The sequence below is a fragment of the Acinonyx jubatus genome, chromosome D1, assembly GCF_027475565.1.
Source record: "Acinonyx jubatus isolate Ajub_Pintada_27869175 chromosome D1, VMU_Ajub_asm_v1.0, whole genome shotgun sequence".
In the NCBI taxonomy this organism is placed as follows: domain Eukaryota; kingdom Metazoa; phylum Chordata; class Mammalia; order Carnivora; family Felidae; genus Acinonyx; species Acinonyx jubatus.
The window spans coordinates 86,290,714-86,307,805 of record NC_069390.1 but is presented as its reverse complement, the minus strand read 5'-3'; the positions used below and the strand labels follow the sequence as shown (position 1 = coordinate 86,307,805).

General features: G+C 39.3%; 1 long non-coding RNA gene across 1 annotated transcript; it reads right to left on the bottom strand.

Annotated features, from left to right (window-relative positions):
* Window positions 1–9,535: 9,535 nt before the first annotated feature.
* LOC128311695 (uncharacterized) lies at window positions 9,536–16,585 on the bottom strand. The gene is made up of 3 exons (XR_008290191.1): window positions 16,343–16,585; window positions 14,331–14,423; window positions 9,536–10,883 (listed from the first exon to the last, which is right to left on the bottom strand). It is a non-coding gene; the product is annotated as an uncharacterized LOC128311695 (long non-coding RNA).
* Window positions 16,586–17,092: the final 507 nt, after the last annotated feature.

Genomic DNA, 17,092 nt, shown 5'->3' with positions numbered 1-17,092 from the left:
CATAAATAAGTTCTTTTCTTATTTTGAGAAAAAATTTTAAGATAAATTCTTACAAGTGGGGTTGCTGAGTAACATGTAAAAATATCTTTATGGCACTAGATGTGTATACCCATACCCATCAAAAATAAACAACTAAAGGTAATTGAAGTACTACTCTTCCTTGTATCACAGAATAAGCAGTTATTTGAAATAATTCCTTTAACATTTATCCCTATGACCAGTAGTCTGGGCAATGATTTAGGAAGGTGACCCGTGTCTTAAAGACATAGAGGTATAATTCCCAGAAATTGTCCACCCATAAACCTATCCATTCCTCATCCATCCATCCATCCATCCATCCATCTATCCATCTACCTGTCCACCCACCCACCCTCCACTCATTTACCCACCCATGGATTCATCCATCCATGCACCTACCCACCCATCTATCCATCCACTCATTCACCTATCCATCCATCCACTTAACCACCCACAATTCCTGTCTACCTGTCCATCCATTCATCTATTTCATCCATCCATGCATACAACAAATACACAATAAACATCCATTCTTAGGCATAGTGCTTCCATCATTACTGAAGCAAAGTGATTAGGGGTACTCCCTTCCTTCTTCCATATATAACTGAACTTTTTCTGACTTCCTTCCCCTTCTCTGCCTTTGATGTTCACTTTAATCAATATTTCTGAGTTTAAAAGTTTTGGCAGAAAGAAAACCTTGGCTTCTGTTATTTGCCTCCCTTCTCATCCTTATAAGGACACCTCTGCTCATGTCCCAGACAAGTAGTAAAGATAGAATAGTATTGTTTTCCATCTAAAGAAAAACATCTCAAATGTTTCACAGGAGACCATTAATCCATGCTGGTGATATGGTGCTTTCCCTAATGCCAGGCCTGTCAAGACATATGACAAGGTAATCTCATTGAAAAAAAGCATATTGTTTTCCACAGTGTGAAGAAAATTGGAGAAAGACCATTAACTCAATGTTCTTAAGATCCTAAGATTCTTCCTTTAGGTTTTATACTCTACATAATCATGTTTTTCATAAATTTCCATGTGGCGTGTTGGGTAGTATTTTTGCTGAGTGCCTATTAAGAGCAGAGCTTTGGAAAGGAAGTGAGGAGAAACAGAAGACACGACCACCACTGGATCTTATAGCAAAACTAGAAGATAGACCTTATTTTCCTCCCTCTTCTTTTTCTCCTTTTGTCCCTTGTTCCTTTCTTTCCTCCTTTTCAACATTTCTGGAACAAGCAATAGGAACTAAATTATGTTTTTCATTTAGTCTTCTTCTCAAACATCTCTGGATATAATGATTAGGTTCCTTTCCTCTGAAGGCTTCTCTTTCTTCTAGTGACCAAATGAATATTTTCTGACAAAACTTGCTTTGGTTCCCATTACAGTCTTCCACACATAGAAAAATGACTTTGTCTGAAATGGAATGCATTATGTGTCTAGTAATATGTGACCTGACACCATTGACACTAATTGTTTTCATTCTTAACTAGGTCCCAGAGTTTATCTGAAACTATTATTCATCCTCCCCCACTTCATTTTCCTATTTGCTCTTTGGAGCCACACTCTTTGCCTCTTTCCTTTCCGTTTCTTTCTTTCATTATTTTCCTTGTAGTCTCACATTTGAGTCATAACCAAGCTCCAAATCATCCTAGTTCAGGTAAATCCTCTTCTAAGACACAATCTTATCTATTCACTTTTCCTGCAGTTTTTCTCTTTTAAGTGATCCTAATTTTATACACAAAATCAACTGATAAATATGTACTTTGTGTTTATGTGCAAGACATTGTGGTGGGTGTCTTGGCAGAAAGGAGAAACTTCACTTCTGTCCACAAGAGCTTTCAGAGTATTCATGGAGAGAACATAGGTGCATAGGAAAGCTTTATCCCAAAATCCCAAAACAAAACAAAACTAAAAAATCAACAACACTATGGTTTGGTATATTCCTGTGAATGCTTTTCTTAGCAGCTCAAACTGTTATAGGGTTTTAGAAAAGGAGGAAAGTGATCACTTTGGGTTAAGTGGTTAAGGAGTGGACAACAGGGTGGTCACTAAGAATGTGTAGCATTTGGACATATAGACAGAGAGGAGCCACAGAGACTTTCTAAGCAAGAGGAGTAGAACAAATAGGAGCATGAACACTGGGTTCTGGGGAGAGAGAGTAGAATAGTTTGGCTGAAGTGGAAGTTTTATGTTTGTGTTGGGATGTCCTGGAAAATAAGGTGGGAAAGGAAGGCTTTTGTATTGGAGAAACTCCATGGTTGCTCACCCACACTTGCTGCCTTGCTTACCTTCCCACCTGCTTTTAGGCAGTTTCTATTTCTTCCTGGCCCCTTCCATCCTTTTTCCTCTGAAGGATTGGAGCTGGATTTATGCAGCCATATCAGATTGCAAGTTATAATATAATGTTTGGATACTGTACATTGCTGTGCTCTTAATTAAAACATCTGGCTTACCTCTGCATAAACCTGTCTGCTCTCGAGTGCCCCTGTGCCTCTGTGTTTACAGAAGGCTCTTGACTGCTTTATGTATTTACAACTCTCTGCTTCAGTTCTCACACAGAAAAATCCAGTTATCCAGTATCTCTCAGCTAAAACTCATAAAATCATATAATGTGAGGGCTAGAAGGGATTTTTACAGCTTATTCACTCAACCTCATCACTGTGCAGATGATGAAACTGAGACCCACAGAGGGTAGTCGTTTACCCAAGTCTACATTGCTGACTTGCTTATTCCTCATTAATTTTCCCTTTTGTTCATTTGGTAAAAATGCTCAGAAAGGCCACATGCTGAAGCAAGTATGAATTAAACATGATGAACAGACTTCAGAAAGTCACATTCTAGTGGGGGGAAAAATTAGAAATAGAGAATTACCGGGGTGCCTGGGTGGCTCAGTTGGTTAAACATCTGACTCTTGATTTCAGCTCAGGTCATGATCATGTGGGATGGAGCCCCATGTTGGGCTTTACACTGACAGTATGGAGCCTGCTTGGGATTCTCTGTCTCCCTCTCTCTCTGTCTCTCCACCACTCACTCACTCTGTCTCAAAAATAAATAAACATTAAAAACATTAATAAATAAAAATGGGGAGGAAGGGGTTAACTTTGTTTTGGTGAGCAAGGGAAGACTTCATGGCAGAGGTGTCTTTAGAACTAGGTCCTGAAAGATGTGCAAGGGGTCACTGGGCAGAGGTGAAGCAAGGACATTCCAGGCAGGGGGAAAAAAAAGCAAGCCAAGAACCATGGAAAGGGATGCTTGGCAATGAAAGAGTGTTCCAAGTTGCAGCTTGTGGGTCCTTGGCAAAAACAGGTGGGAGTTATGGCCACAGGGGAAGATAGAGGTCATATTGCAAAGGGCCAGAGGTACCCTGTTAATGTGGCATTGAGCCAGTGAAGGTCTTTTATCAGGAAATGACCTTATTTGATGTTTTTCTTTTCTCTTCTTTTTTCTTTTCTTTTCTTTGCTTTGCTTTTCTTTGCTTTCTTTTCTTTTCTTTCTTTCTTTTTTTTCTTTCTGTCTTTCTTTCTTTTTCAGGACAATAGCATATACGATATTGTGGCAGATGACATGGAGGATGAAAGCTGGATAGTAGAAACATTAACAAGAGGATGATACTTAAAATAAATCCTGATGTAGCCCTGGATTAATCTGGTGGTAACTTACTTGCAGAAGGTGGATATGTTTTGGAAGACATGTCTAAGTAAAATGGACAGGAGTTGGCAGTCAAATGCATCTGGAGGATGAGAAAGAAGGAAGAGAGGAGGAAGTCAGACACTTTTAGCTTTATGAGTTGGCCACTGATGGTGGAGGATGCCATTAGATTAAGAAATGCAGATGGACTAATAGGTATGGGTGGAGAGTGAGGGAACAGATACCATATTTGAGTGGGCTACAGTTTTTTCAAGAGGAGAGGGCCAGCAGGGTGCTTGACATTGAGGCCTCGGTGTTACCACATTAGAAGTATATGTGTCAGGGCCAAGCAAAATGTACTGGGTCCCACTTCCATGCTCTCATTGGTACCAAAATTCTGCTCAGCTCCCCCCTTTCTCTATCTGGATTCCAGTTCTGATGTGAATTTGTCTGGAGTAAAGGAAATGAGCTAAATGGCCCCTCTCACTACAGTGGAGACCAAGGAGTCTTTGGTGTGTGTGTGTGTGTGTGTGTGTGTTTATCAAGTCATTTCCCAGGACTGATGGCACCCCAGGACTCCAGGGGAGGGCCTGTCAGATGGAGTTTATTTGTTTAATGAAAAGAACTTAATAATTTGGTTTTGTTTTCCCCTGTTCTTTATTTTTCTTTCTACCTCCCTCCCCTTCCCTGGGCTTTGCAGGGCGGGAAATGGGTCAGCAGTTTGGCCAAAACTTTCTCGAGTATTTAATTCTTTAGCTGTTTTACAAGCCTGCCTGGTTTATGTAGCTAATCTCTTCTCTGTTTGTCCCTAGAGGAATGTATGTGTATGTTGGGAGGTAAGGGAGGGGTGGGATGGCCATGGGCAGGGGCCCTATTCAGTCAAGAGAACTAAAAGCATAATAAAGTCTGGAGTGCTGCTTGTGCTTTGGCGTTTATTCCTCATCACACTGCCCTTTTGCTGGGTCTGTGTTAATGTGCATATACTCTCTGTGTCTTCTTGCTCAGTCTGGGGAACTTGGTGAGGTGGTTTGTCTCAAGTTTGCTGTGAAGTTTGAAGACTCTGGAAAGGTGTAGAGAGACCAGAGGTGTTGGAAATGATGCAATGTCAGGGGAATGGGCTTTGAGTCTCAGGAAAACTTTGTTGGTGGTGTCTTTACCATAGCACACCTATTTCTCTCTGTTGGAATATGGGTTGACTCTGTGATTCTGAAGTTTCTCAGGTATTTCATCTCAGGGAAGTGTGTACATTCCTGATGGATAGACAGTGGAAAAGGAATAGTTTTTTTGGTGCTTAGTATGTGCTAGGTCTTCTACAAAGGCTCAAATATATCATCTTACTAAACTTGACAAATGCTTGAAAAATAGGAATAACTGCTATTCTTCTACTACTAGCACTATTACTATTACCGTTACTATTTGAGCTTATATTGTACAATTGAAGAAAGTGAAAGTCAGCCGGTTAGATGATGTGTCCAAGGTGGTTCTGCTAATAAGTGGAAGCTGAGCCTGGATTCTCTAGACCCCACACTTGTAGGAATATTTTATAGCATTTTTTTCATACACGCACATATCAGATTCCCCACCACAAAAATGTGTGGCCAGACTAGGTGTGATTATCCCCTTTTGACAAATGAGGAAGCTGTGACTAAGAAAGGTTAAGTGACTTGGCTAGAGCCACAGAGCTAATTAGTAGTAGAAACAGACTTAGATCTTGATTTCCTGATTCTCAGTCCAGACTTCTCCTGACTACTCTGAGCTGCCTACTCTTTCTTGTCACTGCTGTACTCAATCTTATTCCTGAGTCTTGATTTTTGAAAGGTGGAAAATTTGCCTGTTTTAATCTCCAAACTTAAAGTGTAACTTAAAGAACCCCAGGGAAAACAAATCAACTGCAGCACTTTCCATCAAGGCTACAGAATCCACCCCCGAATTAATAGGATAGTTATTGTATATAAAATGTTAGCCTGATTAAAAACATATTTATTGAGGATTAGCAAGTCTGTAATAGCTATAAATCTCTTTCATGGTCATTAAAATCTTAAAATATGTTTCCAATAACAATGCAATTGTTTATATAATAATTGCCTGAGTAAAAGAGAATTAAATGCATATTTGGTGAGTATAGATTTCAATCTGTAATACATAGAGAGCCTGGGATTTTGGGGTGGGACATTAGGAACAATGAAGATCTCATTAAAAGAAGAGAAAGTAAGTAGGAGCATAAGGCAAAACACCAGCCCCCCAACCCTCCCACCCACTGTGTCCCTCACCCACCTGGGCCTCATTGACATTTCACATGGTGTCTATGCCAAGTATTTTCATTGTGTTTCCAGATGTACCTAAAGTATTTCCTAGGCAAGAGTCAAAGTGGAAGAAGCAAGACAGTAAGGCCAGCATATTGGGGCACTTGTGGACAGCCTAGATGCCTTGCCATCCCTTGCCTTGCCCAAGCCAACTCTTTGAATTGCTGTTGAAATGATATAAATGAAAGGAATTATATAACAGCATCATTTTGTGGGCACAAGTAAACCACTGTAGAATTATTGGAATTTCAGTGACAGAGTTTTACTGTCACTGTGATCTTAGGGACATTATTTGCCATACACTAAAATGAAATTGATGGCATAATAAACTATTCTGCAGATGGTGTTTCCTATACCAGGTGTTACCATGTGGTCTTACACACTCCCATATGTCAGGCCATACATTATTTATTTAATTATTTGCCCATTAAACAAATAACTTTTGAGTGTTAATTAATCACCAGACATTGGGTAGGCATTATAACTGAATATGTGTATATAAATAAGAGATAGAATAAGCCACACTCTGCTGGTGTGATTTCAGGGTTTGGGGAAAAGCCCTGGACTAAAGTATCCAATCTACTTCTTGTTTCATTTATTCAACACATATTAGTGAATACTTCTTAAGTACTAGGACTTAGTTTAGGTGCTATGTCTATAGCAGGGAACAACAAAATTCTTGCCCTAATGAAGCATACATTCTTGATGCCTGAACTCAGTTTATAGATGGATAAAATGCTCCGCTGCACAAAAAGAAATAAGATTTGAAAAGGTATCCATAATGGAAAGAAAAAAAGCAAGACTATCTCTATTTGCAGATGACATGATCTTGTATATAGATAATCCTAAAGTATGCACAAAAAAAATGTTAGAGCTTATAAATGAATTCAGCAAGATTGTATGATATAAAAATCTATTATATCTTTATACACTAGCAATTAGCGATCCAAAGGTAAAGTTAAGAAAACAATTACATTTATAGAAGCATCAAAAAGAATAAAATACTTAGGAATAAATTTAACAAAAGAAGTGAAAGACTTGTACATTGAAAAGTATAAAATGTTATTGAAAAAAAATTAAATAATACCTAAATAAATGGAAAGACATCTAGCATTTGTGAATTGGAAGACTTAATATTGCTAAGAGGAGAATACTTCCCAAAGTGGTCTACAGATTCAATCAAAATTTCAGCTGCCTTTTTTTTTGGTAAAAATTGACAAGTTGTTCCTAAACTTTATATGTAAATGCAAGGGACCCAGAATTGCCCAGACAATCTTGAAAAAGAAGAATAAAAGTAGAGTATTCACACTTTTCAATTTCAAAACTTACTACAAAATTATGGTAATGAAGACTGTGCAAAAGAAAAGATATATAGATCAAAGGAATAGAGTTGAGAATCCAGAAACAAAAATTTACATTACAGGTTGTTTGATTTTCAACAAGATTGCCAAGACAATTGAATGGGGAATGAGTAGTCTTTTTAACAAATGGTGCTGAGGCAACTGGATATCCACATACAAAAGAATGAATTTGGATTCTTACTTTATGTCATATACAAAAATGAAGTGAAATTGGATCTTGGACCTAAATGTAAGTGCTAAAACCATAAGAATCCTAGAGAAAACATAGACATAAATCCCCATGACTATGGATTAGATAATGATTCCTTACATATGAAACAAAAACACACACAAAAAAAAAAAAACAAAGAAAAAATTGGACTTCATAAAAATCATGAAATTTTGTGCTTCAAAAGTCACAATGAAGAAAGTGAAAAAGAAAACCTCCAGAACGGGAGAATATATTTGTAAATTGTATATATGATAAGGATCTACTATCCTGAATTAAAAAAAAAAACTTACAACTCAATAATAAAAAAGATAATTACCCCAATTAAAAAATGGGCAAAGGATTGAATAGATACTTCTCTAAAAAAGATGTATAAATGGTTAACAAGCACAGGAAAAGATGTTCAACATTATTAGTTATTAGGGAATAGAAATCAAAACCACAATGAGACATCACTTACAACCCACTGGCTGGCTAGTCATAATAAAAATAATGGGCAATCACAAGTGTTGGTGAAGATTTAGAGAACTTGGAACTTTCATATCTATTTGGTGGAAATGTAAACTGGTACAATGACTATGGAAAACAGATTGTCATTTCCTCAAAAAGTGAAACACAGAGTTGCCATATAATCCAGCAAATTCCAATTCTAATTATATGGCCAAGAGACTTGAAAACATATGTTCACACAGAAACGTGTACACAAATGTTCATACTAGTATTACTCCTAATAGCAAAAAATGGGAACAACCCAAATGCTGAAAAATTGATGAATAGATAATCAAAATATGATAGATATATCCATATAATTCAGCCATAAAGAATGAAGAAAAGATCATATAGTCTATGATTCCATTCAGTGAGATGTCCAGAATAGGCAAATCCACAGAGAAAAAAAATTATTTAGTGGATGTCAGGGGGTGTGGGAAGGAAAGATTGGGGAATGACTGCTAGTGGGTATTGGATTTTTTTCTGGAGTGATGAAAATATTCTGGAATTAGATAATGGTCATGGTTGCACAATTTTGTGAAATACAAGCAACTACTGAATTGTATACATTGAAGGGATGATTTTTATGGTATACAAATTATAGCTCAGCAAACAAAGCATAAAAAAAATTTTGAAGACTTGAAATGCAAACACTCCTACGAGAAGTGTTTTACCTACTGCAGTACCCAGTAAGTGCTAATAGGTGTTCAACATATATTTGTTGAATAAATAAATGAAAAATCAAATTATTTTCCCAGGAATCACGTTTTGATGAAGGAAGAAACAAAAGGCCAAGGGAAGCTTGAGGAAGCTCTTTACAATAAAAAGGAGACAAGGGTGATAGGGAGTTAGTGGGGAGATCAGGCTTAAGCCTGGAAAACAATTACTAACACGTTTCCTCTTTTCACATTTTTGCCTGGATTGTCTCCTGATTCTCCTATTGTCTCCCTACTCTGGTCTGGTTTGGTTTTGCTCCCCAGTGTATTCCTAGTACCTGGTACCTAGTGAGTTCTCAATGGAGTCTTGTTTAATAAATGAATGATTAAAACTTCAGGAGCTTGTCTGAGACTTCTTGGTAATTTTGGGGAGAAGTGGGGTTTGAGAAAAATTGCAGATCTTAGGTAAGAAAGCTAGATTTATCTTTTGAAGCAAGATCCTCGTATTGGACCAAAAAGTTGAGCCCTGGCCCTCATCCCTCTGCATAGCTCTGCATAAGACTAGAAATCTCCTTTGCCTCACCTCCTACAGTGTGGCCTGGAGACTAAGCCAGACAATAGGAGGGAAACAGCAGATCTTGCAGTTATTGGTGGACTTTTGACCTAATGGTAGAAAAGGCATGGATTCAGTTCCGTCTCTAAGCCAAGCAGTTGAGAGGGTTGGCCAGGAATTGCTGTGAGGGGTTTTATGGAAATGTTCATGGTAAGGATTATATTCAGTCAATAATACACACATGTATATGCATGATTTTGTATATCTGTGGTTTTTTTTTTGTTTTTTTTTGACAAGGGGAGTGGGAGGGACAAAGCGAGGGAGAGAGAGAATCTTAAGCAGACTCCACACCCAGCATAGAGCCTGATGTGGGGCTTGATCTCATGACAGTGAGATCATGACCTGAGTGCAATCAAGAGTCAGATGCTTAACCAACTGGGCCACACAGGTGCCCCGTGTATATCTGTGTTATTAAAGACTGTATCAAATGTGTATTTGTATGTAAAGATGTATTTATGTGTATGAGAAATGTGTCACTTAACAAATAATTCCTTATATACTTCTAAGAGTACCTTTAATTAACAAATTTATTAAAATAATGTAAGAACAGGATCAATTTCTTGTCTTGCTCTGTCACTAAGTATGGGTATTTGGACATGTGGCCTTACCTGTCTTGGCTCTCAGGTCCTCATCTGAAGAAGCCCAAGTTTCATTTCTAGCTTTTGAGTCTGCCTTTTCCCACTTACATGAAAGAGGTGATAAGGGGCAAGGAACATTAAAACTAAAGCCTTTTAAAATAATTATTATCAAATAAAATCAACATGAAATGAAGATGAAGCTCTCTTACAAAGTCAGGAAGCAACAACAAAAACAATAATAACAGATTTTACTCTCCTGTAAAGTATGCTTGGGGTCAAAAAAAGGGAGACCCAAGATAGCCTTTAACTCAACTAGGGGAACAGATGAGCCACCCACCTCTGTAGTCAAGCACGGTCAGCAGGGTAGGTTTATGTGATTATTATCTCTCAAGTTCTAAAATAATGTGATAGTAGCTAACATATTTTTAGTACTTCCTGAGTGTCAGACATTATGCTGAATAAGGTACTGGTATTATGTTATTTAAGCTTTACAACTGTCTTATGAAGAACATACAATTGTTTTCTTTTTACAGATGAAGATACTGAGGCACAGAAATTTAAGTATCTTGCTCAAAGTCAACAGTGAGCAAATGACAGAGATAGATTTCAAACCCAGGCAGCATACCTCCAGACCCAGCACTTTTAAACTACTAGACAACACTGCCTCTTGTTTATTCTAAGATAGGAAATCATGAATTGAGCATACTGTGAGCATCCTTTCCTAAACTATAATGTAAGATATAGGCTAAGAGTAGGATTGGTGGCTTATCATCATGGAGGAAGGATCAATTCTTAAACCATATTATAATTTTGTCAATTCTCAAACCATATTATAATTTTGCAAGAGGATTCCTTTTGTGAGTAACATGGGTTAGTCAGAGTTGGCCCAGCCTTTGGGGCAGATTGTGCAAAGCCCAGGCATGGGACCTAGACTCCATCGTCTATGTCCTTCTTAGGCAAGCTGCAGTGGCAGTCTTCAGAGTCTTGGTTTTCTGTGGTGGTCTGCTCCTCAGTTCTCATTTGGTTTCTGGGCCTACAGAAAATAAACAGAAGGGAAGGGAAGGGGGGAGTCCCTTTAGAAGTGGAACTGAAGGATATTTCAGGGGAGTCTACCAGTCACTCTGACTCAGGGGCAAAAATATCCAGCGAGTGCCCAATGACATGGGATAGCAAGCCAGATGGAGATTTAGCTCTCCATGGTAAGAGTCTCAGGATTTGGTTTATGAGCAGAAAATTCCTCCATGGGGTTTGTCTTTTCATTTTATTGGAGAAAGTTCCCTCATAAAGTTCTTCTCCAGACCATCAAAACTCACTCAAACTCTTGGGAACTTACATTCCATCCGCATGCCTTGTGATTTCCTCCCCTGTAATGTATCTTCTTCCCTCTTCTGTTAGTAAACCCACCTCAATCTTTCTTCATCTCCCTCCATCCCATCTCAATTACTAATCCCAAAAAACTTTGTTTTCCTAGAGCTGCCATTTTGTAAATATTACTTTCTACTCTAGGAATGGCTTTATGAGTAAGACAGGACAACCATCCATTTATCCATAAGATGGGGGTGGAGGGAAGCCTATGAGTTAGTGTAAAGCTTAGATCTCATTTAGTTAGGCCTATCTCCCAACATGAAAATCGTCTTTATGTCAAGTGGTCTCTAGTGGCTGTTTAAACATCTTAAGAGAAAAGGAACAACCAGCTCAATCTTCAGACAATTCTGTTAGAAACTTTTTTTGTTATAGGTCAGGAAGGTGGTATCTACCCACAGGTCTCAGTTCTGCTCTCATTCATCAGACAAGTCTTTAAGATTTCCTTCATGCCTTTTGCCCCATTAGCCATCCCAAGACATTATCTACCTTCTTTATTAAGGCTACATGTCTTGGTTTTTCAGCGAGTCCTATGTATTATCAGCAACTCTCTTAAAGGGTGATATCTGAAAGTGAATCAAGGTATTTTCTGGGTGTAGTCCAGCAATGCTAAGTAAGAGACAGTGGCACAGATGATATGGCTTCTATGTTCTGTATTTCATATCCTAAGAATCTTTTAGTTTTTTTCTTTTGTAGCCTCACTTCTGTGTTAACCTTTCAGGAAATTAAATCCTTAAGTTTTTCTTACTATTGCTGCTATTCAGGCATATTGAATCCTCTATGATCCAATAATAAGACAGTAAATGGACCAAGCAGACTGGTCTTCTTTAGTACTGAGAGACATTCTCTGAGTTGTGACTACCTGTGCAGATGACAGATTAGAAGTATGAAGGTTTAGGTCTCTGTGCTTTCATGAGGTTGACTTAATTACTTGGTGAATGAACTTGAGTGGACCCTTGAACAAGGCAAAGGGACTGAGGTAATAGAAAAAATGGCTACTGTTTCATTAGATATTTAAAAGCATGAGACTTGGGTACTTGAATTGGGTATGAAGATCAGTGTAGAATTTGACAAGGAAGCCAGAGAATGAATATCCATGGTCAGGAATGAATGGAATGCAGTGGCTGTATTTCCATTAGCTGATATGATGGGATAAAATTAGACATGATGCCTCTTTTCTGAGCTGATGTTATATAATCCATGAGCATTTAGTGTACAATTTATAGACCTTGATAAATTCTCATCCCTGAACTGAAAGCATTTGTTGCAATCAGAAAAAAAATGTCTTACATGTTCTTAGCTAACATCCCAGCTCACCACTGAGAAATTAAAAGGAAAAGAACCATAGAATATATTTCTAAAGCCCCCTTCTTAAAGTTTCCTAAAGGTGGGGAGACTCTTATTTCTCCTGATAATCCTCCAGGTGTTCCATGGTCAGAGATTTAGGAGACTTTTTGGTTAACAAACTCAAAAAAGGGGCTGGGAACCCCCTCCTAATCGCAGGGTAGGAGGCAGCCCAACACAAGTGAGGGTAGAATAGAGCCACTGGGGTTGGTGGGAAAGCACTGGGGTGAGAGGGGTGAAGGGTGACATCTCCTCAGAGTGGCTCCCTCCCTGTCCCCCTCTTTTTGGTATCTCCATTTTGCTTACTGCTGTTGGAGTGGACAGGTTGGGGAGCATATACCATTAGGGGAAGAGGACATAGAAGGGATGGCCCAGCATTTTCTCTGGACCTCAGCCTTAAGTAAGAGTGACAAAAGGACTTGGGAACTTCACATGCAGGCTAGTCCAGCTTTCGAGGCTAAAGTCTTAGGCAATATTAAGGGATATATTTGTCCTGAGAGCATCCCTATTTAATGGGCCCCTGAGGAACTTAGCAGTCATGGTGCTTGGAAAGAGTCCAAGAGGCCTCACCATCTCTCATCTTTCTTGATAAAGCCTGGCCCTAGAACCATCTTTTGGGTCATCCAGGGACCTCCATTCCTAGCACAGTGGCTGGCACCTACCAGGCACTAAATCCACATGAACACTATCATAATTAAAAATCAGCTCAGTTTTCTAAAATAAGGTTAACCATTCTCAAACATTTTGAATCTGGAGGACCTGAAAGTATTTTGGGTTGCATGAATCACCACAGAGGAACTATACAGAAAATGATTTTGTTATTCTTATTCCTGACAGATAGCTAAGCACAAAGTGACTTCCTGAAAAACCCCACAGAGCGTTAGCAAAAGCCTTGGGAAAAAACTAGGAGCCCTGCCTTGTCTCTTGCTATGTTAGGCAGCAAACCCTGCTTTCCTTCGCCAGGAACAGCAACCCAACAATGCTCCCTCTGCCAGATACTAGCTTCCCTGTTGAGTTAGGCAGGATTGGAAAGGCAGATGTTAGCCAAGTGGAGCTTGATTTGAGTCATATCCTGGTAAATGTGTGTCAGAAGCAGGTGAAAGATGTTAAATTTCACAGACTGTGCACCAGATGAAAGGTGAGGAGCATAGCAGTCCCAGCTTTACCTTTGTGCCCAAACCAATTTCTGTTATGCAGACAGAAACACACCACAAAGTTTCAGAACAGAATGTAGAGTCATCCTTGGGGCTAGGAGTTAGGTTGCAGGGAAGGGCAGCAAGAGTGCTGACACTGGGGTCCAGCTTCCACCAGTCATGGGACATTGAGTCTCAAAAGAGGCAATAATTGCATGGCAATGTGAATGTACTTAATATCACTAAACTGCACATTTAAAAATGGTTCAGATGGTATATTTTATGTATATTTCACAACAATTAAAAAGACAAACCGGCAACATGAACAGCAAAGTACTAAGCAACAACAGCAGCAAGAACAAAAGTAGTAATTCTTATGTGCAAGCAGTATCATCGGGGATAAAAGATCTCCCTCTCAAGTTGAGCTGCAGGATCAAGTGAAACTTCTGTGGGCAAGTCCTCTGTTGAAGGCTATCATGGTGTGTCTGTGCCTGTGACCACTTGTTCTGTCCAGCATTGTTCCTGGGGCTTGTGAGGAGTCCTCTCCTCCTCAAAATACAACCTCCTCCAAGGCTGAAATTTTCCTCCAGAGTTTTGCCTAGCACCTCACTGTCAGCACATGCTAACTCTTAGACACTTACCCTCATGGCTCCCTGCACCCCTGAAGCTTGGGCAAATGTCCATGCCTTCCCCTTCCTCAGCTGAGACAGGCTGATATTTTCAAAGGAACATTTCTAAAAAGTAAAAGAAATAAATGAGGAAATAATGACCAAAAATACAAGTTTCATAAGTAAAAAAAGTAGCTTTACTTTATTGAACTCATACTATATATTAGCCATAAAACTAAGTGCTTGACATGTCATTTTTAACTCTTGCTATAGTCTGGAAAGAAATTATTGCTGTACTTTGTTAAAATCAAGGGAACTGCTGCTCAGAGACCTTAGGCACACAGCTAGCCTAAACCAAGACTCAAATCTAGTTCTACTGGCTCTAAAGTCTTTCTTTACTTTTCCTTTCATACTGCTCCAGGATTTCCCATTCAAAGAACTCCACTGAAAGAGCAGAGAGCGTTTATAGGTTCCTGCATGTCCCATGATAACTACACTTTACCCCTGGTTGCAGGCACATTTTTAGGTCTTTGCCTGCCTCCCTCAGCTCCTGCCTCTTTCTCAGTGAGTTCTTGGGGATAAGGGCTTTGTTTGCTTATTCAGCACTGTAGCTGTATGGCCAAGAATAGAGCTTGGTGCTTGGAGCCGAGAGTAGGTGCTCATAAATATTTATTGGATGAAAGAATGATTGAGTGATCTCTTAGTGACATCACATTCTCCTCAGCACTCAAGAGCTGGTCTGTCAGTCCATTTGCCCTGCTATCCAAGGACAGATACAACTTTCATCTGAAACTCATTATTCAGACCCCAGAATCCTTCTTCTTAATACTGGTTTCTAGGTAACTTATTAGCTCTTGATAAACTTACCAAGTTTCATCAAATGAACAAATCTGTTCACAGCTTGCATTACCTTCTTTACCCCCAGAACACTACAGATTATATTGTTGACCCTGGTGAATAACGATGGTGATTATGATCCTTGGGATGATGGATAACTAACATTTATAGACCAATTAGTATCTTCTAGGCATCATGCTAAGAACTTTACATGCATCATCCCATTTAATCCTCACAATGTCCTTGGACATTGATCCTATAATTATCCCCATTTCACAGAGGAGAGAATCTGAGACTTGAGTGACTCCGTGAAATGGCCAAAGTCATACATAATTCTTTCTGCCTTCAAACTTTAAACCACTTTGTATTTTGCAACCCTAAATTGTTCTCTCTCTCATCTCACAAAATACACTGTCTTGAAAAAAAAAAAAAAAACATCTACCCATTACAGCAGACCTATGATATCATGGTCCTCTACAATGAATACACCATCTGAACCATAAGAATTAGCATCCACTCTGTAACAGAAGGATACCCTTTTACAGGTAGATTTGAAATATTCCACTTGGTTGATGAAATTGCATCCCCTGCTCCTCTAGGGTCCTTCACCAGCACTGTATTTCCTAACCCACTTCCTTTCAAAGTACACAGCTCTTCCAGAAAGCCCTCAAGCTGTATAACTTTTGGCTGGACCCCATTCAAAATCAGTATTTTACACTTAATCTGTTTCTAGATGGAGCAATCCAGATCGAGAGGATTTATGAGGAGTGCTTTCCTGGAGCCTGGCCTTTCATGTTTTATCATTTATTTGTAGTCTAGTGTCTTCAGCGAACTTCAGCCCCATCTCAGGCCTCCAGTTGTGCCATACTATCATATAGCCCCTCACTGCTGGAGTTGATGGTCTTGGCAATGAAAAGAAGAAGTGGGGGCAAAGGTGATATATGGGGCCTGGCAGCTGAGGGGTGACTTCTCAAGAACTTGTTGTAAGATGCCTCCTGCCTTGATTCAATTCTAGCTCTTTGTGGTCAGTTTTCTCATGATCTCTGGAGTGCTAGCTCTACTTTCCTTTGCACCTGGCTAACTCACCTTTTGCAGTGAGTTCAGCATTGGAAATAGAGACAGAGCAGAGGAAGAGAGAAGTTTCAGTCTTATATGAATTCGTTTGGAAAAGTAAGTATGTAGGGTGTAAACAAATCTCCATACTGTACCTGGAATGGTTTGAGGTCTTTACAAAACCCAAGCAGCATAACTGATGCCTCTTCTCATCAAGGTCAAGAATTCCACGATTCTAGAGTGAGCAAATCTATATCCTCAGATTTCTTCAGAGATCCTTTCTCCTTCCTCACCTCAACTGGAATCTGGGTAGTCCTGATTCAGGGTTTCCTCGGCAGGATTCCTCAAGTCTTACATTCAGATAAGTGGAGCTGCTGTGTTTCTTTCCTCCTGGTGTTATTTTGAGGTTACTGCTCAAAGGGACTGATTCTTTTCTCAAGAGACTGTTTTCTCTGAAAACTCACAGTGTTCACCTTTTGTTTTTCTTTCTGTTTGTTGTAAAGAGAGCTCAATTCTAATTGAAATCCTGCAACTTAGTAGGTAGCTTTCCAGTCTTCCTGAAAATTTTGCAAGGTCATTTTACGTTTTAGGAACATTGGATACCAGAATTTTTAGATCCCTGGCTGGCCAAGGGATATGGGCTGTAAGTAATCTGGTCTTCCAGGATCCCTAAGATAGACCCATATGATAGTTCTTGGGAACTCTCCCCCTTGTAAATGTTTGTGTTTATTTTATTTTTTAAGTTTATTTATTTATTTTGACAGAGAGAGACAGAGGGGGTGTAAGTGGGCGAGAAGCAGAGAGAGAGGGAGATACAGAAAATCCCAGGTAGGCTCCACACTATCAGCGCAGAGCCCACTGTGGGGCTTGAGTTCATGAACCATGAAGTCGTGACCTGAGCTGAA